Source organism: Idiotropiscis lumnitzeri, unplaced genomic scaffold (assembly GCF_059441095.1).
Source record: "Idiotropiscis lumnitzeri isolate Australia: NSW breed Sydney's pygmy pipehorse unplaced genomic scaffold, RoL_Ilum_1.0 HiC_scaffold_85, whole genome shotgun sequence".
NCBI classification, from domain to species: Eukaryota; Metazoa; Chordata; class Actinopteri; order Syngnathiformes; family Syngnathidae; genus Idiotropiscis; species Idiotropiscis lumnitzeri.
This window is the reverse complement of record NW_028283623.1, coordinates 295,995-319,697: the sequence shown is the minus strand read 5'-3', so window position 1 is coordinate 319,697 and position 23,703 is coordinate 295,995. Positions and strand designations below refer to the sequence as shown.

Here is a 23,703-nt window from a genome sequence, read left to right as displayed (position 1 = left end):
ATTTGCACATAACACTAAACGACTGAACTGTTGAACTATGTACAAAAATGAAATACATCAGTGTCATACATACTTTTTTTTTGTGTGATATAAAATAAAACAGTTGCCTTGATGCAAGGGCACACAACATAGTTCACACCACATTCTTGTTTCACTCCGTTTGCCTTTGCACAAACAGACCCGACACTTTCGTTGTGGTCTGGCTTTGCTGGTCCGTGGAAAATAGGCGAGCTTGTGTTTGTCCACTGGGGTTTGTGTGAAAATAATTGTCTGGGAAGTGATTGCTGGCATCCGCGATGTGCTGCAGAAGCTCATCCGTGAGAAACAGCTGCAGGAAATCAGCTGGCTCCTCAGACTCCAAATGGGCAGCGGCATTCAGTGGTCCAGGGGTTGCTGTAAAGTCGATTTTCCTCGGTTGCCATCCAGTGTGACGCCATCCGGAACCACTGCTTCCTGATGCACAACCTGTAAATTACAGAAATACAAACAATTGGAAATATATATTTATTGCTGCATTTTATTGCTGGCGTGTGAAGTTTCATATTATAATTTACCTTTCTTTACACCAACAAGACGAGGAGGAACTTTCTTGCCGCGGGATGCACAATCTGTGAATTTTAGAAAGTATGCATGATTACCACACCATTCAGTATTGTTGTTTCCTCGTCGGGGAGGAGATGCGCTCGCGCGTAACTGCACATTTACGCGACATTTTCTGCCCGCAAGATGCATGATATGTACAATAAAAGCATGAGGGCTAAAACCACATGTTCAATGGTAACTTGCGAGCGTTTACTTCCTCGTCGGCGAGGACTTACGCTCGCGTGTAATTGTGCAATAGGCGCCCGGACGAGAAAGTCAGCGAGCAAGCTTGCGTCTAACTGCACATTTACGCGACATTTTCTGCCCGCAAGATGCATGATATGTACAATAAAAGCATGAGGGCTAAAACCACATGTTTAATGGTAACTTGCGAGCGTTTACTTCCTCGTCGGCGAGGACTTACGCTCGCGTGTAATTGTGCAATAGAGGCGGCCGGATGAGGAAGTCAGCGAGCAAGCTCGCGTCTAACTGCACATTTACGCGACATTTTCTGCCCGCAAGATGCATGATATGTACAATAAAAGCATGAGGGGTAAAACCACATGTTCAATGGTAACTTGCGAGCGCTTACCTCCTCGTTCGGGGGGGATCTGGTGAGGACTCTCAGCTGCTTTGGCTATTGTCCGAAGGCAGGCGATGCAGGCCGCAAGGCACGCGCACCCTCTTTAGACGCCGTTTTGTTGTGACGACGACGAAGCGTCATCCTCTCAACCAAAGCGTCTCCATCGCCTTGATGCTTTTAGGAAGCTTTTTTTTTACAAAAAAGCATTCCTCGATCGTCATTTGCTTGGAGGATTTCATTGCTAACGCTACTAATGCGACTGCTGCTAGTGCTGCCGATGCTGCTGCTACCCACGCTGCTCTCCACACTTATAAGTCTACCCCAGGATCCCGCCCCCCCATTTGTACCTCTGGCGCAGATTCAAGGCGGATCTTTTGCACCTCTGCCCCCTGCTGGGTGATTTTTACATGATTCACAATGCGGACAAGGCTGATTCTCAGTCAGAGGTTGCATCAGACCCTTATGTACACTATGACGTAAAAAAGACAGGAAACGTACTTATACGTCTTTGGTAGAGGGCGCCATTGCATTAAAAGACGTCTTTGTACGTCTAAGGGAGTAAATGAGTTGAACAAAGTACAGGGTCCTTCACCTGACTACAGATGATCTTCTGGGGACTTTATTTGGTTTTAATCACTTTTGGGGTCTGTATCTATGCACACTCCCTGGTTTTGCTACCTTCCCGGGTACCACATACACACTGCTTAGTTTCTCTGCCTTCGTGGGTACCACATACATATTGCTTGGTTTCTCTGCCTTCCTGGGTACGACATACACACTGCCTGGTTTTGCTACCTTCCTGGGTACCAGTCACACAAACGTCAGACGACTCAGCACATACCGACTGTCTCAGCACTACACACTTTCACTCCAAGGCAGTGCTGTGAACCAACTTACTGACAAGAGGTAGTATTTAGAATTTTAAAAAGTGCTTGAAAGGTTTTGTTCATGTAAAACCAACAGATTATGACATTATTATTATTATTTAAATCAGTATTAAACAGCATCAGCATAGGTTAAAGATATTATACAGACTATATACGATAAAAAAATACTAAACCACCCTTGCTTTTCCGTCATTTCTTGTATAAGTTAACACACAGATGTATAACATTTGTTTATACAAATATAACGATTAAAAAGTAGCTGATTAGAGTTTTAATTTTGTATTCATTAATCTGTAATAAAAATGGACATATTTTGGTTAATAAAATTAACAAGAAATAAAAGTAAAGGGTGTTCTAATACTTTTTTCAAGATTGTCCTAACATACATTTAATGTTTACAGTATATGTCTTCGGAAGAAGCGCAGCATTAGATTTTTTTTTTTGTTCTCTCTCTTTGACTTCTGAATTTGAATTTCTGTCACAGATGTGCTTGAATTCTATTTTGGATGATTTGTGTTAAACTGCACAAATATTTGAAGAGCCATAGAATTCAAGAATCACACCAGTGCTGCTACTCCTCCGAACGGGTGAACGCCCTTGATTAACAACCTGCGTTGAGGTGGCTTTTGAGATTCGTGGTGTGGGAGAAAAATCTCTGAAGGCATTCTTAGACTTCAAGAGAGGGTCCACAATTTTCAAAGATTCACTTCCGTCTGAATCAGAGGCCTCACTTGTATCCGGAATATATTCATCTCCACTGTCATCTGAGTTGGAGTAATAATGCTTATCCATTCCAAAGTCAGCCTGTTTTTTTAATCTAAAAAACAACAACAACAACGAAATATAAAGGATAGAAGGCAGGAGACCAATAAAATATATGCAATTTGCTTGTAAGATTCCCTGAAATCTATATGGGTTGTTTACCTGTATACTTTTGGTCCTCCTGAGCCTTGGGATAGTAATATGGTCTGGGTCTGAGGCACAAAGTTCAGGGGCAGGATTTGACAATGATTCGTCAGAATCTGTGTCGTTATTCCAAGGAAGATTCAGCCCATATTTTTTGTCCAAGGGAGGAGACTGGGTTGCATCAGAGTCCAAGAGAAAATTGAGAACCCATTAAATACTTAATCCCCAGAGGAATCTGCACAGAAAAAGGTCTTAATTCTATTTGAAAAAAAAAAAAACTAAAATATTGATGAATGATATTATGACAAAATAATGTAATAACAAAATTAGAATGATTTTAGGAAATTATTTGCAAAACCAAAACATTGTGGTACGATAATAATGCATATAATTATTCTACGCAGCTATATTTAACAAAAACACTTAATTGACCGTAACAAAAAGCTCCCGGGAGGAAAACTACATTAAATGTTTTTTTAACAGGGCAGTGAAAATATTGGAAAATAAAAAAAATAATGAATAAAATAATATGAAAAAAGAATTCAATGTGTATCGATGGACCCATATGAAATACTTATATCGCTATGTACTTATCAGCCATATCGCCCAGCCCAATATGTAACTGCAACTTCAAAACCTCGGGCCATAACAGGATTGTAACATGGGATGCATATCTTCATTCCTAAATTTGTAGATCCCGAGGAGGCTGCTCAATGGTCCTGGTAATGTAAACCTCAACCAATTCGGTCACAGCCAATGTTCTCCATCCTTGTTAAGAAGTTTTGAAATGATTTAATAGATATACTATTGCAAACTATACCAGAATTTTATACATTTTAAACTTTTGATCACAATTTTACCTATTTTCTAAAAATCTGAAGAATCCACATGCCAAATCACCTGCTGTGGACACATAGGTTCTGTTCTGACAGATAATTCAGTTACAGGTTGTGTACTTAAAGCCAATAAGAGGGCAATGCAGCAGTCGACAGCCTGACGAAAGCTTAAGTCTCCCAATGAGAGAACTGTAGTGGCTGGTAGGTTCTTAGATTGTAACATAGTAAAGACATACACTACGCATAACTGTATATCATATGATGATGAGGGAAAATATTATTAGCTACGATTTATGTCCAGATATATTAGAAAACTTGTCCAACCAGCACAGGTCTATCTAACTGTAATTTTAACATCTCAAGACACGACAGGATGACCACATGATACGCATACCTCCTTTTCAGAGTCTGTCAAACCTTGAGAAGGCTGCTTCGATGTTCTGGTGGCATCAACCTCAGCCGATTCAGTCATTGTCGGTTGTCCTCCATCCTAATGAACGAGTTGAATATTAATTTAATGAATTAAAAAAAAGAAAATGGATCAGAATTTTACACATTTTAACGAACAAGTTCACGAATGAAACAAAACCAATTACTTTAGCGCATGACAATTAATCTTCAGTAGAGATATGTTGTGACTGATATTTCAGTCACAGGTTGTCTTTTGAACGCCACCAGGGCCGCAATGGAGCACAGGACAGCCAAAAGTCTTCTTGTCGGACAGCTGTAGTGGCTGGTAGGTTCTAAGATTATAACATAGTAAAGGCACATACAACTCCTAACTGTATTTCATATGATAATGAAGGAAAAGATGATTAGCTATGATTTATGTCAACAATAAAAATGGCTCTACGGGGTCCCCACGAACGCAAACCTGACAGTTGGGTGTCAGATGGCCAACATACCTGACTCGCAATTCAACTCAACTGGACCCCACAACACAAGAAAAAGCTGAGTGAGCCTCAAACCAGACATACACATTCACTGACAAATATCCTGTGACACCAGATATATTAGAAGTCTTGTCTAATCAGCACACGTCTATCTAACTGCAATTTTAACATCTCGAGACACGACAGGATGAGCACACGATACGCATACCTCCATTTCTGAGTCTGTAAAGCCTGGAGGAGGCTGCTTCGATGTTTTAGTAGCATCATAAATTTATTGAATTAATTATATTTGAGGTTGGATTAGATTTTTACACATTTTAAGCCTTAGCCACCCAAAACAAAACATAAGCTCATGAATGAAATAAAACTAATTAATTTCGCCCATGCCAATTAATCTTCTGTAGACACGTGTTGTGACCAGTGTTGTTTTTGGCAGGCATTTTAGATTTTGTCCAAGTCATTTGGACAAAGTGCTGATTTGTTTACATCACATTTAGTCATCCCAATTCGTTATAGTTTTAGTCCAGTTTTAGTCAACGAAAACTAAAAAAAGGGTTTTAGTCCAGTTTTAATCGACGGAAACGCAAAAAAAGTTTTACCCTAGTTTTCGTCAATTTATTCACAAAGGTTTTAGTCCAAGCGGCACGGTGGCCCAACTGGTTAGCATGATGGCCTCACAATATTGAGGTCGTAGGTACGATTCTGGCTCCGGCCTTCCTGCGTGGGTTTCCTCTGGGTAATCCGGTTTCCTCCCATATTCTTAAAACATGCATGGCAAGTTGCTTGGACACTCTAATTGCCCCGAGGCATGAGTGTGAGCGTGGATGGTTGTTCGTCTATGCATGTCCTGCGATTGGCTGGACACCAATTCAGGGTGTACCTCGCCTACTGCCGAAGACAGCTGGGATAGGCTCCAACACCCCCCGCGACCCTAGTGAGGAGAAGCGGTACAGATAACGGATGGATGGATGGATGGATGGGTTTAAGTCCATTTGAATTAAAACAAGGCATTCAAGGTTTCCACCCAATAACAAAGACTTTTGGATGGACTACTAAGGATTCTTCATTACAAACAGAAAAAAGTGGCAACAGTGGAATCAATACTCACTGCTCCAAAATAAGCAGAGAAGCAAAACATTTTGTTGGGCAACTGTTGTGGCTTTATTTCACTAAAAGCAACATAAAATAATTTATGAACCACATGCTAACAATTTTGTCTAGTCAACGAAAAAAATTCATGTACATCACGTCATGTTTTCGTCATAAAAGAACCTCGTATAGCTTGTCATCGTCATTAAAAAAGGGGCGTTAACGAAGTATTTTCGTCATAGTCATCAGTGACGAAAACAACACTGGTTGTGACTGATATTTCAGTCCCAGGTTGTCTCCTGAACACCACCAATTGGGCAAGGGCGCGCAGGAAAGCCTGGGGTCTTCTATTTTTACAGTATAGAAAGGCTAAATATCAAATTGAAACAGTGTTTTATATCATGAATATACAGGGTTGGTGCTGGTTCTGGTAGGGAAACCACAACATAAAGATGTCCTTAATTAGTCCCACAATGGGGATATTTGCAATATGGCATATGATGGCCTAACAGGGCCACCGCCCAGAAAGGAGTAACGCAGAACTTTGTAATACTGTCACTCCCTGACCAGTTCGTTGTTCCTGCAGAGCCAAACTTTGACTCAGACCCACAAATTTGAATTACAGATAGTGGACAATGGAGAACTCCCCCAGTCAGTCATCATGTTCAACTTCCATAGAAACTTCACATACATTTATTAGATTGCCAAACTAATTGGAAACTACATCACCAGAACACCACAAGTGGGCTCTGTTATTGTACTTAAAGATGACTCTTACAAACCTGTGTTCTCCAAGGCCAGCTGGTCCATAGTCTTAAGTTATTTCTTCGCCAACATCAATGTCTCGGAGCGCAAACAGACAGAGGTGTGGTCTGTCCTCTGTTGTCATCTTCTTCATTTTACAGTTGGGGTGCATGTGGTCATCATTAACCAGTCTTCCCAGACTGCCATCTTCTTGAGCTGCATCAACACTTAAAATAGATTAAAAAAAAAAAAAACAATTATTCAATCAATGTCAGAAATTAATCTTTGAGACAATCTTGTGTACACAAAACATAAAAATAGGAAATCCACAATTTTTAAATCTAAATCAAATCATACAAGAAATTTCTATTGGAATCAGACCCTATTAACAGCTTGTCTTTGAGACTTCATGATCTATATTTTCATTTGTACAGATTCAACGCATGAATAAAAGTAATTATACATTTTTGCTTAGAGAATGATTTTTCCCCTAACACTTATGGGATGAGTATGTGTTTATTTTTTTAAATAAAAACAAAAATAAGATAACATCTCAATCTTTGCCTCACCTCCAAGTTTTTTCTTGCCGGCGGAAGTCAAACAAAAAGACAGTGCCTCTTCCATCCATCTTCCTGCGTTGAGATTCATCAGAATCTATCAATTTTCCTCTGTACTCCATAATAAAGAATAAAGTCGTCTTTCCTGAAAGGGGCCTTGGTAAATACTCCTCGACCTAGTTAACAGGGAAATCAAGTTAGCTTCGTCATATTTTTAAGCACACAAATAAGGAGTCATCATATTCATTTGGGCCACTATACTAATGTAGGGTGGTTTGAAACATTGCTTCTTGTGAGGGATAGAGCAGAGCCCTTCTTTATGATTTTAAAGGAATAGACCAGCCAAAATTCATTTTCCAGCATTGCATTAGCCAGTATGTATTAGGACTGAAAGTACAAATGTCAATTGCACCTGGTTACGTAAAAAAAAAAACTTTAAGATTATTTAGTTTCAAAACAATGACATACACTGTACACAGTCATATTGGATCGCGTCACGTGATCTCTGTGACGTATTACGTGCTTTACACTAGACTATCAATATCGGACTTGTTCACCGGTCTATTGTGGTATAAAAATGCCGGAGGGCGTCATCAAGTACAGCCTTAATTTAGATAGAACTCCTACCATCAGGTTTCACACTCACTGAAATAACTTGAAACTGACAAAAGTGGCAAAAGAAAAGGTCAAGACACTCTTAATGTAAAATAACCACTTAAAAAACGATGTCAGCTTGGTTATCAGAAAACAATAATATATCTTAGCAAAAGCGTTAACATCATACCTTTAAATTAGTTTATATACTTCGCTTCTAACTCTGCAGTCTTGTCCAGACCCTTGACTGCATGTTCAATAGTATCCTGCTTTGGGGACTTCCTGCATCTCAGGGAAGGCATTGTTTATTCTATAAAGAAAAAAGACAGTATTGTGTTGAGAATTATTAATACTATGGGCTAAATGGAGTTTTAACAATATCAGTGTAAGAAAAATAAATTATAAATTAAAAAAATATCAATTCCTCCATCCCAATTAACGATTTCAACCATAATAGTTTATATTGAAGTTTAAACAACAGACACAGACAGATTTATGCAGTGTGACTACAAAAATCTTACCAAAATTGCATTCACAGTAACCTTTGCTTTAAGAATCATGTAATTAACCAGTGAACATCGTGTCTTACACAAAAATTAATGACAGAAATTATCATGGTACTTGCATTCTGTGGTTCTATAACAAAAGTGCAAGCTGTTAGCTCCGCAAAGCTAACGCAACAAGCTAGCGTCCCTCGTGCTCACATTCAATGCAAACCTGACCACCGGATGACAATACGCGTCGGTTTAGTTCTTTAAATGAGTAAAAGCACCATGACGTTTTATAATTATTCAATGCTTAACTGGAGCTCGTCAATTATGTCGATGTAGGAGCACATGTTTGCTAGGCCAGTGTTGTAGGCCCACATCCATGGTGCTACTTTGTATAGTGTTTTCCACACAACTATCTCTAACTATGAACAAATGCACTCGACGCATGTTTTGAAAAAAACCCAACGAAAAACACTTACCTCTCCGTTTCAACAGCAGTTCGAACTTCGAAGTGGTGATATTCTCCAGCGTTAAGCACCTGCTCGAACTGCGAATAGGTCAAATTCAACAGCGTCTTTTTTCTGTCTTAATAAGGACGCGATGAGAGGAGGAGCGCTTGCCTTTTCGTCAGCACGCCCCGCGCGGGTGGTGCTGCTTTATCACTCTCTATCTGTGCCCGCCCGCCGGCACGTCGATAGAAAAATAATATTCCTTCAAACATTACTTTCATCTTCTTAACGTTTTGTAGTGAATTTAACAGGTTCACCACTTTTTTCAAATACACCAATGGAAAACAGGTCTTAATTGAGGAAACATACAAAGAGCGTCTCACAAACACCTTATGATGAGCAATGTAATTTGATCACGTTTTTTGTCACTGCCTGGACGTTGGGTTCACTGGCCTGGTGGCAGTGGCTTGTAGACACTGTCACTGAGTGGGAACGGATCTCAAGGTGGGTCAAACTAACCCAAGCAGTGGATCGGTCCGTTTTTTAAATTTATTAATTTTTTTATTTTATGTATTTATTTATTATTTAATACAAGGGCTTCGGCTCACTACCAGTGGGCGGGACCAAAGAATTTGGGTTTCCTTTGAGCTAGGAGGCAGTCAAAGGCAGTCCAATCCCCGGCAACATAAAGCGCCTAGCTCTGGGGACATGGAATGTCATTTCTCTGGTAGGGAATGAACCCGAGCTGGTGTGTGACTAGACCAGTGGTTCTCAATTATTTCCTGTCATGCCCCCCCTACCAAGAAGAAAACAATTCGCACCCCCCCACCACAATTTTCTTTTACATTTCGTACTAATGTACATGTTCTTTGCATATTAATGTTAGATTGTCAATAAAATATCTTACCTTAACAAAGCTAAATTGATAAAAATAAAATATCATTTTGAGAACGACTATTGTGAGGATCTCGAAACTCAGTACTCTGTGGTGCTAATATTGATGAGATGATAAATATGTTGAAGCCACAGAACAAAAAGATTAGATATTGTTTGGAAATTAATGACGTACATAAAGGAATATCAGCCTTGATTGGAGTACATTACTGCATTTAAATTTTTAATAAAAATGAAACAATTATTGATGTTATGACCACTATGAAGAATTTAAAAAACAATATATAGGGATAATTATAGTTTTCATTTTGTTATGTGTAGTCTGTTCATGTTGCATTATTTTTATGACAAAGACGATGGTTAATCGTAGGTTTGTTGCCCAAATGTACCATTACAACCTGATTAATGTTGAGAATGACGAACTCAAACTGGACACTGAAACGTAAAAACACATGGACTTCTTGCCCCTGTCCTCACACGTGCACACACACACACACCATACACGAAGATCCGGGAGGTAAGGACGGCTGTCCTACAGGATGCGGATGGAAGAACAACTGCAGCGGAACAATGCCAGGGATGTCTGGAGGGGCCTGAAGACCATCTCAGGCCACGGACAAGCAGGTAAGACCCAGAAGGGGGGGGGGGCTTCAGTGGGCAAATGAGTTGAACCTATTTTTCAATAGGTTTGATCAAATGTCTGACCCCGCTCAGGCTTCCCTGATGCAGCCCCCACCCACCCCTCCTGCCACTGCGAACAAGACCCTCTCTCCCCCTCTCTCGCCCCTCTCTCTCTCCACAGGCTCCAGTTCCCAGCCTCATCAGACAACCACCACTTCCTCCTGCTCAGCCTTGTTCCTCACAACATCTCAGGTGAAGAACCAGCTGAGGAAGATGAAGGCGAGGAAGGCGGCAGGCCCAGATGGGACCAGCTCCCAGCTCCTCAAATCCTGCGCAGACCAGCTGTGTGGAATCGTCCAGCACATGTTCAACCTGAGCTTGAAGCTGGGCAGAGTCCCCCAGCTGTGGAAAACATCCTGCCTGGTTCCGGTTCCAAAGACACCCCATCCGAAGGAGCTCAACAACTTCAGACCAGTGGCGCTGACGTCTCATCTGATGAAGACCCTGGAGAGACTGGTCCTCGTCCATCTGCGCCCCCTGGTCAGCTCCTCAATGGACCCACTCCAATTTGCATACCAGCCTGGCATCAATGTGGATGATGCCATCATCTACCTGCTCCACACTTCACTCTTCCACCTGGAGAAGGCGGGGGGCACGGTGAGGATCATGTTCTTTGATTTCTCAAGTGCTTTCAACACCATCCAGCCCGCCTTATTGGGAGACAAGCTGGAGCAGGCGGGAGTGGCCCACCACCTCATCACATGGATTCACAACTACCTCACAAACCGGCCACAGTACGTGAGAACACAGGACTGTGTGTCTGACGTGCTCCTCTGCAGCACGGGAGCGCCGCAGGGAACTGTGCTGGCTCCCTTCCTGTTCACCCTCTACACCTCGGACTACAAATACAATTCCACAACCTGTCACCTGCAGAAGTTCTCTGATGACTCTGCGATTGTCGGCCTCATCACTGACGATGACGATCGGGAGTACAGAGGGGTTACGCAGGGGTTCGTGGACTGGTGTCAGCAGAACCGCCTCCAAATCAACGCTGGGAAATCCAAAGAGCTGGTGGTGGATTTCCGCAAGCGTCGGCACTCTCCACCTGCACCAGTGAATATCCAGGGAACAGACGTTGAGAGGGTCTCAACTTACAAGTACCTGGGTGTTCATCTGAACAATAAACTGGACTGGAGCGACAACACAGACGCTCTCTATAGGAAGGGTCAGAGCAGACTCTTCCTACTCAGGCGGCTGAGGTCCTTTGGCGTTCGGGGAACACTCCTCAGGAACTTCTATGACTCGGTGGTTTCATCAGTCATCTTCTATGGAGTGGTCTCCTGGGCAGGAGGCATCTCGGGCCGAGACAAAAAGAGACTGGACAAACTGGTGAGGAGGGCCAGCTCTGTCCTGGGCTGCTCCCTGGACTCTGTGGACTCAGTGGGGGGCAGAAGGATGACGGCAAAACTGTCATCAATGCTGGACAAACCAGCCCACCCATTCAATGACACTCTGAGAACACTTTACAGCTCCTTCAGTGACAGACTTTTACACCCTCGCTGTACCAAAGAGAGATTTCGCCGCTCCTTCCTGCCAACTGCTGTCAGACTTTTTAACAAGAACATTGGGTCAGGCCTACAAACGGGAGGGCATTAGTGCAATTGTGCAGTCCTAGGATGCAATATTAACTACTACTGTACTTTCAGCCAAGGGTGTACTTAAATATTGACCAATGATGTATTTTGTTTACCATTACAGTATTCTTATTACAATACTTCTATCACTGTAGTATTTCTACCACTGCAGGATGTTCACTATTACAGTACTTTTATCATTGCAGTACTTTTATCATTGCAGTATTTTTCTATCATTGCGGTACTTTTACTATTACAGTACTTTTACCATTGCAGTACTTTTACCATTGCAGTACTTTCATCATTGCAGTATTTTTCTATCGTTGCAGTACTTTTACTATTACAGTACTTTTACCATTGCAGTATTTTCTATCATGCAGTACTTTTCTATCATTTCAGTACTCTTACCATTACAGTACTTTTATCATTGGAATATTTTTATGATTGCAGTATTTTCAATCATTCAGTAGTTTTTATCATTACAGCGTTTCCCCCTCCGTATAATGGACAAACATTAGGAGTGTTTCCTTACACTTAGATACGTTTATACTGTGTATATTTGCATGCTTTTTCTGAATGTCTGCTGCTAATGTTATACATTAACGGCTACATTACGCCGCCGACTCTGTGTGATCTATATCTTTGCTGCTGTAACACCTCAAATTTCCCCATTGTGGGACTAATAAAGGACATCTTATCTTATCTTATCTTATCTTATCTCTCCTACAACGAGGCAAGGGCCTCCACCAAGTCACCCCAGGGACAAGTTTTATTCCCTGATGGTCATCAAATTATGAGGATCTCATTCTACGCCGGAAGGGAGGAGGGGAATTTTTCCCTAATGTGAGGTTTTCGCTCCTCCACTGATGATCACACTGTTGTATGATTTCATTATGATGATCTGTCTTAAAGCCGTAAGGACATGATTTTTAAATCCACAACAGGGGGGAAATGTAAGATGGGCTGAGGATAGGTAATCAGTTTGTGTATTCATAATCATGTTTTTATACACTCATTAATGTTGAACACACACAGAGACACTTACTTGTTATTTTAACACACACACACACAGACACCGTATCCTGAAGATGTGTTTAGTTAAACTGACCTTGGGTTATGATTTTCTGCCTGCTGGAGTCCCTGGTGATTAGTTATTGATGCTTTAGTTAAACTGACCTTTATACCGTGAGTTATTGATGTTTTCTGTCTCTTGGTGATTAGTTGTTGATGCTTTTCTGTCTTCTGGTGATTAGTTATTGATGAGTTAGTTTCAATAAAAAGGCAGAACGGAGGGTGAGAGTCAGAGGGTGTGCGGGATTGAACTGGCAAGACGGCTGTTTCACCTCCTGGCTCCCTCTCCCATTCTGAATGGCACAAAACGAAAACTTTAGTAAGTTATTTCAGTCTAAAAAAGGCGTCAGGGCATTTTTAAACCGGACAGTAAGTCGCCACTGTCTTGGTTCCTTTTTGTGCCTTGACCCATACCGGAATTATTGAAAGGATGCAGTCCTATTTACAGGCCCCAGTGACACCCCAGGTTTCTGTTGTTTGTACGAGGGCGCTTAATAGGTACTGCTATTCACAATCGTCTTAGGCTGTTTCTTTGCAGAAGTTTATGGACAATGTGTAGTGCTGTAGGATGCAGTCTAGAGCATTCTTGACATTGAAGCTTTTGTTTCCAGCAACTGCTAATGCGACCGTGCATCAAACATGCAAAACACAGACCCTTGCTCCTCAAGAAGTCAATCTTATCCTTGTGATGCTTTCTCCTAAATTCCTTACCAATTGTGAGACTGTGTTGCTCTCCATTACAATTAGCACATGGTTTGGCAATAGCATCCACTGAAACAGGTTCTGCCTTTGGCGTGGTGGTTTTGTTGTTTTCCATCTTGGCGGGCACAATGACTGTTGTGAAGACTTTCTTTGATTTTGTTGTTTCTGTGTGTTGTGATTTTGTTTTCTGTTTTATAGAAATCTTTCGTGCTTGTCAACAAAATCCTTAAACTTCACTCTTCTATTTGTTCTTTCTTGGAGATTGCAGGCAAATTTTCTCCAAGATTCTATAAGTCTGTATGGAAGTTTGTTTGCCAATGCCTTTATATTAGCCATGTTGTCCAAGTCCTCCATGTAATTAACATCTGCCATTATGTTCGAACAGCCCATAAGGAATAATGTGAAAGACTGAAGTGCAACACCATCTTCAGACTTGATTGTTGGCCAATCCATGGCTTCCTTTAAATATGCTTCTGCTATCATGAAGTCATCACCATAAAACTCCTTCAAGATTTGTTTTGCTTTGGTATATCCTGTCAGAGGTTCCATATGGATGCAGCTCTTCACCAACTCATGTGGTTGTTCACTAGTATACTGCAGCTAAAATTGAAGATGATCACGGTTATCACTTGTACGGCCTTCAATCCCATGTTCAATGGCACCTATACAGGTTTTATAATGCAGAGGGTCGCCTGTAAAACGTAGGAATGGAAAGTTCGGGAAGAAGCGATGCTTTTTGACTCTTTGCTAAGTATTCTGCGACACTGGCTTGCTGTGAGATTGCGTGGCAAAGGCCATCAAGCACATGTCCCTGTTGTTCTCTACTTTCTGTCTGATGTGGAAATCTAGCCATTGGAATAGTCGAAGTGGGAGCATTTCAGGTCAACACTGCTTGTTGCTCTGATAGGCTGTGATGGTAATTGAATGTTTTTCCTTGTTTAAATTGTAACACACTCATCAGGAATGTGGATACCATCCTCCTGGGTATTTTCATATCTTCTCAAGACATCCAATTTAGCATCAGACTCAGGGAGTGCCGTTTGCATTGCATGCATTTCCTTCTTTGCTTTAATTGCAGCTTCTTCTTGCTCAAGTGCCAACCTTTGTTGTAAATCAGCAGCCTTTGCCTTTAAACATGCTCGTTCCATTTGAGCCTTTAATTTAATTGAAGACGTTGACAGAAGTGAGCTTCTGTCTGTTAGATTCTTTACTTCTACTTCTATGGGTGTAGTTAGTTGATGCAGATCTACTATCAGCAGGTGATATTTGTTTATTGCATCCTTCCTCTGCACGTTTCAAAACGTCCTTCTTCCATTGCTCACATTTCCATTAATTAAATTTTTTGGATCAAACCAGTTATTTTGGTCATCGGCAAAATCCTCTTCAGTCTTTAAATTTTGCAGACCGGAATTGAGGTCCACAAATTCTTGCTCCATGCCGCTAAAGCAAACACGAACCTCAGTTTTTTACAGCGTCAACATTTGCATCATCCTCCATCAATTGTTCAATTTGACGTTGCATGGAGGTCAATTGAGCAAATTTGCAGCTGCGTGCCTGCATCCGTTTAGGCTTGTGATCTTCTACAGCTTTTCTCCGTCATTTTTAATGTCCGCTTTCCACTGTCTTGTTCCTCCATGTCAATCCACAATGAAGCAAACAAAAACGTCAAACTGACTGTAGCGTCTCAATTTGTAGGTCAGCCGAATGACGATCAAAGTTTTAAGCAGTTTACTCACGCACCTGTTACGTGCGCGTCCTTGTTAACTCGCGATGCTTGTCAAGTATGGACGCATGCTAACAGCTAGCAGCTCATTGTCCCGACTGGAAAGTTGCTCCTTAGCTGTGATGTGCCTAGGGTTACACTATCTATCATTAACAAACACAGCCAGCCCTCCTCTTTCCTCTTACCGCTTTCCAGTGTCCTGTCCGCAAGTAGTATTTGGAAGCCGTCAAATTCCACAACGGTGTCCGGCGTTAGCTCTGTTAGCCATGAATCCGTGAACATCAGCAAGCTAGCTCATTGGAAGTTCCTCTCGTGCCGCGTTAGCGCTGTTAGCTCGTCCATTTTCTTGGGAAGGTATCTAACATTTCCCATAAAAACGGACGGGAGGACGGGGTGGTCACGCCTCCTCTTTGCCTGGCGTTTCGCCCCCGCGCGACATCCCCCGTCTCTTCCTCCTCAACTCGTGGGGGATATCAGGTCTCGCTCCGGGAGTCGGCACGGGGTTAGCACGAAGTGCTAACAGCTGATCTCTTGTGTAAACGATTGATCCGTAGCTCCCAGTGACATCTCCGGACACGATCACGCAAAAAACAGCCCTCAGCAGCAATAAAACCACCGCAATTTGGATGTCCATTGCTGCGATGAGGTAAAATAAATAAAACTGGGTAAAGGGAAAAACACGCGAAAAAGGCTCAAATAGTGAGCCGTGCTGCTCTAGCAGGTAGCCACTCGCGTGGCGACGGAACCGGAAAAACAAATGTGGTCCCATCAAAATCTGATTGGATATTTAAAAATAAAAGCGTGAAAATTTGCTTATTTGTCTGTCGTCACCAATGATTAAAAAAATTAAAATCATTACAAAATCCTCAAGCTATCGTGATACCAGACGAGTTCTGCGGGACACCAGACCACCCCAGTTGTCCACAAAAAGTGGTCACTTCAAAATTTGATGTGGCATTTAAAAATAAAAAAATCACCTGAAATATGCACTGTGATCAACACTGATTTAAAAGAAAAATCTTTAAAAAATATCCTCTAACTATCGTGATACCAAACCAGGACTGGGGATACTAGACCACACCGGCTGTCCACCAAAAGTGGTCACATCAAAATGTGATGTGGCACTTCAAAATAAAAGTAGCCTGAAATTCGCTTATTTCACGGTCATCACCACTGAGTTAAAAAAAAACATAGCTCGAGCTTTCGTGATACCAGACCAGTTTTGTGGGACACGAGACTACCCCAGCTGTCCATAAAAAGTGGTCCCATTGAAATCTAATTTGTAATTTCAAACTAAAAGTTGCCTGAAATCTGCACATTTCACTGTCATCATGCCTGACTTTAAAATTTCATTAAAAAATATCCTCTAGCTATGGTAATACCAAACCAGGTTTGGAGGACACTAGACAACACAGCTTTCCACCAAAAGTAGTCCCATCAAAATGTAAGGAGGCATTTTAAAATAAAAGAGCTGGAGCTGTCGTAATACCAGACTAGTTTTGTTGGACACTCGACGACCCCAGCTGTTCATCAAAAGTGGTCCCATCAAAATCTGGTGTAATTTCACAATAAAAAAAAAAACACCTGAAATATGCACATTTCATTGTCATCAACACTGATTTTAAAATAATCATTTCAAAATACCCTCGAGCTATCGTGATATCAGACCCATTTTGGGGGACACTATGCTGATGATACGCAATTATACATGCCGTTGGATATAACGAATCCGTGTGATTGCTATAAATTAGAGGCATGCCTTGCCGAAATTAAACTATGAATGTCTTTCAATTTTTTGCGTCTTAACTCAGATAAAACCGAGATGCTGATCATTGGACCAGCGCGTCATCGGTACCTTTTTCAAAGACACCACTATGAGTATCGATAAATTGCCCAAAAGGATTCAACAAGATCAATGTCTAAAGTCATTTTTGGCCAATTTTCAATCAGATTCGTTAAAAGGGCACCGTGCAGTACGTCAAAATGTAAAAAATTATTATTTTTGTCACCACTGGGTGGTGCAAGGTGGTCGCTGCTCAGGCCCTAATAATAATAATAATAATAATAATAATAAAAGTAATAATATTTTCTACAAAAACAATAGGGACCTCGCAGCCGTCGCAGCTCGGGCCCTAATAACAATTTCTACAAAAACAATAGGGACCTCGCCGCGGTCGCTGCTCGGGCCCCAATAATAATTTCTACACAAAGTCCATTGTGGTGACCCGCCCCCTTTTAAGTAAATTCAAAATGGCCGACTTCCTGTAAAACCTAGCTCATTGCTCCAAGAGACTATTTTGTAGGTCTTGGTCTTATACATACAGTGAACCCTCGCTACTTCGCGGTTCACCTTTCGCGGGTTCAGTGCTTCGCGGGTCTAAAAAATATTCGGGGGCATTGTAGTTTCGCCGAGCGACACAACGGGGCGCTGGAGCGGTTAGACGGCCGGCGTGCGCCGAAGAAGAGCGTGGGCGAAGAGGAGAGTGGACGAAGAAGAGCACGTTCCCCCGGACACGATCGGTGGCGACGTTTCGCGCGGTTCGGACCGTACCAGAGCTCCGGCCAGCGTGCGTGGCAGTTAAGCCGTAGAGGAGCACCTTCCCCGGGCACGGGCGGTTCCAAGCGGCCCCTAAGTTTAACCGAATGGAAGCTCCGGAGGAGGAGGGCATGCTCGCGTCACAGTAAGCCGAAGAGGAGCACCTTCCCCGGGCACGGGCGGTGCCAAGCGGCCCCTAAGTTTAACCGAATGGAAGCTCCGGGGGAGGAGGGCGGGCGTGTGTCACAGTTAAGCCAAATTGGAGCACCTCTTCTGCCCGGGCACGAGCGGAGCGCGAGGCTGTCAGTTATGAATGAATAAATGAATAAATAAATAAAGAATGCCACCTTTCATTTCACAGGGCACACCGGACGGCGTACCAGCAGGTAAAAGTCGGAGTAATTAAATAAATACAAAAAGAATGGCTGGGGAATAAAAAAATAATACGTTTTAATAATAATTTGGTTTTTTTGTTATAACATGAATTTCACTCTCTCTCTCCCCGTATATATATATATATATATATATATATATATATATATATATATATATATATATATATATATATATATATATATATATATATTTATTATATATATTGTATATTTTTTTTAAGCATTTTTGAAGGTGCGCCGCTACTTCGCGGATTTTCAGTTTTCGCGGGTGGTCTCGGTCCCCATTAACCGCGATAACCGAGGGTTCACTGTACTCCATAAAATTTACAAAAAGCGAGGTGAAACACTCAACCAGAGCTGCTTTTTTTAACATTTCTCGAGGGCCATGGCGAGCCATTTCAAAAAAGCTGCACAACTAACGTATAAAATATTGATAAATTTGCTCGGCCTGATGTGTGTGTAAAGTTTTACGAGTTGTCGTTCATATTTAGAACCTCATAATCAGCTTTGTTTTATTGCCGAACAGTGCAATGCCACTCCCACAACTTTTCACGAAAAAGGACGAATTTCGTATTGTGACATCCTCATGGCCGAAACAGTCATCCGAGCATATATGAGGGCGACCTTGTTGAGTTGCACGGAGAAAAACATCCAAGAAAATAACTTGTATTAGCTTTTACCAGTTGGTGGCGCTACTACTACGATGTAAAATAAGTTGGTAGATGTCTTCAGGGCTGAAGTATCCTCAAATGTGTACAACTTCGAGAAGATAGGATCATCTGAGTCATGTTGCCGGAGCTTTTGTTGCCACAGAGTACAATCGGACTTTTCAGCACCTTAATAGCCACGCCTTTTGCCAAAACGTCACAAAATTCGGCAGAGAGTAAGATCATTGTCTTGAGTCTTTTCTGACTAATTTTCAGTCGGATTCGTCAAAAGGGCACCGTGCAGTACGTGAAAATTAAAATAAAAACAAATTTTTGATTCCACTTGGCGGCACTGTGTGTATAACAAAATAATAACATTACGATGTCTTCAGGTCGGGACGTTTTATTTACAGGTGAAGGTTTGGATTTTTAGGAGCATGTGCAGGGGAGTTATTAAGCATTCATTTATTTGTATTAGGTTCATTTTGTCTTCTTATTATTGATATTTGACTGATTCATTAAAAGCAGACAATTATGTTTTAGGTAAATTTTTTACCTGACATCTTTCGGCGAATCTTTCGCCTTCTTCAGAGTGTCGCATGATGGTGTCTTGAGCTGATGTTCCATGAGGGTGTGACTTACCTGTCAAAAAAATGAAAAAAATCAGAGCAGTAAAAGAACAAGCACAACATGAACATTACAAATCAGCAATCACTGACCACTGCAAAAGGGAAAACTACATCATGGACCGGGAGAAGGGCAGGGTCATCCGCACAGAAGAGAACAAACAACAGCGCTGGATCAGAGAGGCCATTGAGATCTGCAAGCGAGGCATAAAAACCATGAACAGAGACAAGGGAGCCTTCATCCTCTCTACCACCTGGACCAGCATCTTGGCGGAGTGAACGGACAGCGGGGGCGTTACTTGCCTTCATTCTTGTGACAGGTAAGTCACGCCCTCATGGAACATCAGCTGATAAAGACGGGTCACAAGACAGCATCATGTGACACTCTGAAGAAGGCGAAAGACTTTCGTATTGTGACATGCTCAAGGCCTAAACACTCATCCGAGCAAATATAAGGTAGATTTTGTTCACCTGCCCGGAGAAAAACATCAACGAAAATAATTTGTATTTGTTTTAACCAGTTGGTGGCGCTACCACTGCGATCAAAAATAAGTTGGCAGCCGTCTTCAGGGCCTGAATATCCTCAAATGTGAAAAATTTCGAGAAGATGGATCATCTGAATCATTTTGCAGGAACTTTTGTTGCCACGGAGAATAATCAGACTCTGCGGCACCGTAATAGCCACGCCCTTCGAAGGAAAGTCACAAAAATAGGGATAGAGTAAGATCAATGTCTTGAGTCTTTTCTAGCCAATTTTCAATCAGATTCGTTAAAAGGGCACCGTGCAGTAAGTCAAAATGTAAAAAATGATATTGATTGGCGCAAGGTGTATAACTGAATATAAACATATAGATGTCTTCAGGTACAGACTTTTTATGTACATGTGAAGTTTTGGATTTTTAGCAGCATGTGCAGGAGAGTTATTAAGCATTTTGTCCATTGCGGCGAAGGAAATCTTAAGTGAAAACTTTGAAGCCCCGCCCCCATCATATAGTATTTCGGAAACAAAAAATTTTAGCCCCAGTGTTTGTCCCAGGTCTTCAGATGCTACAGACAGAATTTTAAGGCAATCAGATGAAGCCTTTAGGATCAGGGTGCAAAAGAATGACCCCTGTAAACATGCAAAAAAGGGCAAAAGTCGGACTTTCAAAAATTCATAACTCACTTCCTGTTCATATTAGACGTTAAAATAACAAATTTTTCGCCATGCCCGATGAGACTGCCAAGTTTGGTGAGTTTTTGTGCATGTTTCGGGGGTCAAAAATGCGATCGAACAATCGGAAAAATAATAATAATAATAATTTCTACAAAAACAATAGGGACTTCGCAGCGGTCGCTGCTCAGGCCCTAATAATAATAATAATAAAAGTAATAATATTTTCTACAAAAACAATAGGGACCTCGCCGCGGTCGCTGCTCGGGCCCCAATAATAATTTCTACACAAAGTCCATTGTGGTGACCCGCCCCCTTTTAAGTAAATTCAAAATGGCCGACTTCCTGTAAAACCTAGCTCATTGCTCCAAGAGACTTTTTTGTAGGTCTTGGTCTTATACATACAGTGAACCCTCGCTACTTCGCGGTTCACCTTTTGCGGGTTCAGTGCTTCGCGGGTCTAAAAAATATTCGGGGGCATTGTAGTTTCGCCGAGCGGCACGACGGGGCGCTGGAGCGGTTAGACGGCCGGCGTGCGCCGAAGAAGAGCGTGGGCGAAGAGGAGAGTGGACGAAGAAGAGCACGTTCCCCCGGACACGATCGGTGGCGACGTTTCGCGCGGTTCGGACCGTACCAGAGCTCCGGCCGGCGTGCGTGGCAGTTAAGCCGTAGAGGAGCACCTTCCCCGGGCACGGGCGGTGCCAAGCGGCCCCTAAGTTTAACCGAATGGAAGCTCCGGAGGAGGAGGGCATGCTCGCGTCACAGTAAGCCGAAGAGGAGCACCTTCCCCGGGCACGGGCGGTTCCAAGCGGCCCCTAAGTTTAACCGAATGGAAGCTCCGCAGGAGGAGGGCATGCTCGCGTCACAGTAAGCCGAAGAGGAGCACCTTCCCCGGGCACGGGCGGTGCCAAGCGGCCCCTAAGTTTAACCGAATGGAAGCTCCGGGGGAGGAGGGCGGGCGTGTGTCACAGTTAAGCCAAATTGGAGCACCTCTTCTGCCCGGGCACGAGCGGAGCGCGAGGCTGTCAGTTATGAATGAATAAATGAATAAATAAATAAAGAATGCTACCTTTCATTTCACAGGGCACACCGGACGGCGTACCAGCAGGTAAAAGTCGGAGTAATTAAATAAATACAAAAAGAATGGCTGGGGAATAAAAAAATAATACGTTTTAATAATAATTTGGTTTTTTTGTTATAACATGAATTTCACTCTCTCTCTCCCCGTATGTATATATATATATATATATATATATATATATATATATATATATATATTTATTATATATATTGTATATTTTTTTAAGCATTTTTGAAGGTGCGCCGCTACTTCGCGGATTTTCAGTTTTCGCGGGTGGTCTCGGTCCCCGTTAACTGCGATAACCGAGGGTTCACTGTACTCCATAAAATTTACAAAAAGCGAGGTGAAACACTCAACCAGAGCTGCTTTTTTTAACATTTCTCGAGGGCCATGGCGAGCCATTTCAAAAAAGCTGCACAACTAACGTATAAAATATTGATAAATTTGCTCGGCCTGATGTGTGTGTAAAGTTTTACGAGTTGTCGTTCATATTTAGAACCTCATAATCAGCTTTGTTTTATTGACGAACAGTGCAATGCCACTCCCACAACTTTTCATGAAAAAGGACGAATTTCGTATTGTGACATCCTCATGGCCGAAACAGTCATCCGAGCATATATGAGGGCGACCTTGTTGAGTTGCACGGAGAAAAACATCCAAGAAAATAACTTGTATTAGCTTTTACCAGTTGGTGGCGCTACTACTACGATGTAAAATAAGTTGGTAGATGTCTTCAGGGCTGAAGTATCCTCAAATGTGTACAACTTCGAGAAGATAGGATCATCTGAGTCATGTTGCCGGAGCTTTTGTTGCCACAGAGTACAATCGGACTTTTCAGCACCTTAATAGCCACGCCTTTTGCCAAAACGTCACAAAATTCGGCAGAGAGTAAGATCATTGTCTTGAGTCTTTTCTGACTCATTTTCAGTCGGATTCGTCAAAAGGGCACCGTGCAGTACGTGAAAATTAAAATAAAAACAAATTTTTGATTCCACTTGGCGGCACTGTGTGTATAACAAAATAATAACATTAAGATGTCTTCAGGTCGGGACGTTTTATTTACAGGTGAAGGTTTGGATTTTTAGGAGCATGTGCAGGGGAGTTATTAAGCATTCATTTATTTGTATTAGGTTCATTTTGTCTTCTTATTATTGATATTTGACTGATTCATTAAAAGCAGACAATTATGTTTTAGGTTAATTTTTTACCTGACATGTTTCGGCGAGTCTTTCGCCTTCTTCAGAGTGTCGCATGATGGTGTCTTGAGCTGATGTTCCATGAGGGTGTGACTTACCTGTCAAAAAAATGAAAAAAATCAGAGCAGTAAAAGAACAAGCACAACATGAACATTACAAATCAGCAATCACTGACCACTGCAAAAGGGAAAACCACATCATGGACCTGGAGAAGGGCAGGGTCATCCGCACAGAAGAGAACAAACAACAGCGCTGGATCAGAGAGGCCATTGAGATCTGCAAGCGAGGCATAAAAACCATGAACAGAGACAAGGGAGCCTTCATCCTCTCTACCACCTGGACCAGCATCTTGGCGGAGTGAACGGACAGCGGGGGGCGTGACTTGCCTTCATTCTTGTGACAGGTAAGTCACGCCCTCATGGAACATCAGCTGATAAAGACGGGTCACAAGACAGCATCATGTGACACTCTGAAGAAGGCGAAAGACTTTCGTATTGTGACATGCTCAAGGCCTAAACACTCATCCGAGCAAATATAAGGTAGATTTTGTTCACTTGCCCGGAGAAAAACATCAACAAAAATAATTTGTATTTGTTTTAACCAGTTGGTGGCACTACCACTGCGATCAAAAATAAGTTGGCAGCCGTCTTCAGGGCCTGAATATCCTCAAATGTGAAAGATTTCCAGAAGATGGATCATCTGAATCATTTTGCAGGAACTTTTGTTGCCACGGAGAATAATCAGAATCTGCGGCACCGTAATAGCCACGCCCTTTGAAGGAAAGTCATAAAAATAGGGATAGAGTAAGATCAA

The 23,703-nt window shown here is 42.1% G+C and overlaps 1 long non-coding RNA gene across 1 annotated transcript; it reads right to left on the bottom strand.

Moving 5' to 3' along the window:
- Positions 1-266: 266 nt before the first annotated feature.
- LOC148315594 (uncharacterized) lies at positions 267-1,479 on the bottom strand. Its single transcript, XR_015840779.1, has 3 exons — positions 1,175-1,479; positions 555-608; positions 267-465 (listed from the first exon to the last, which is right to left on the bottom strand). It is a non-coding gene; the product is annotated as an uncharacterized LOC148315594 (long non-coding RNA).
- Positions 1,480-23,703: the final 22,224 nt, after the last annotated feature.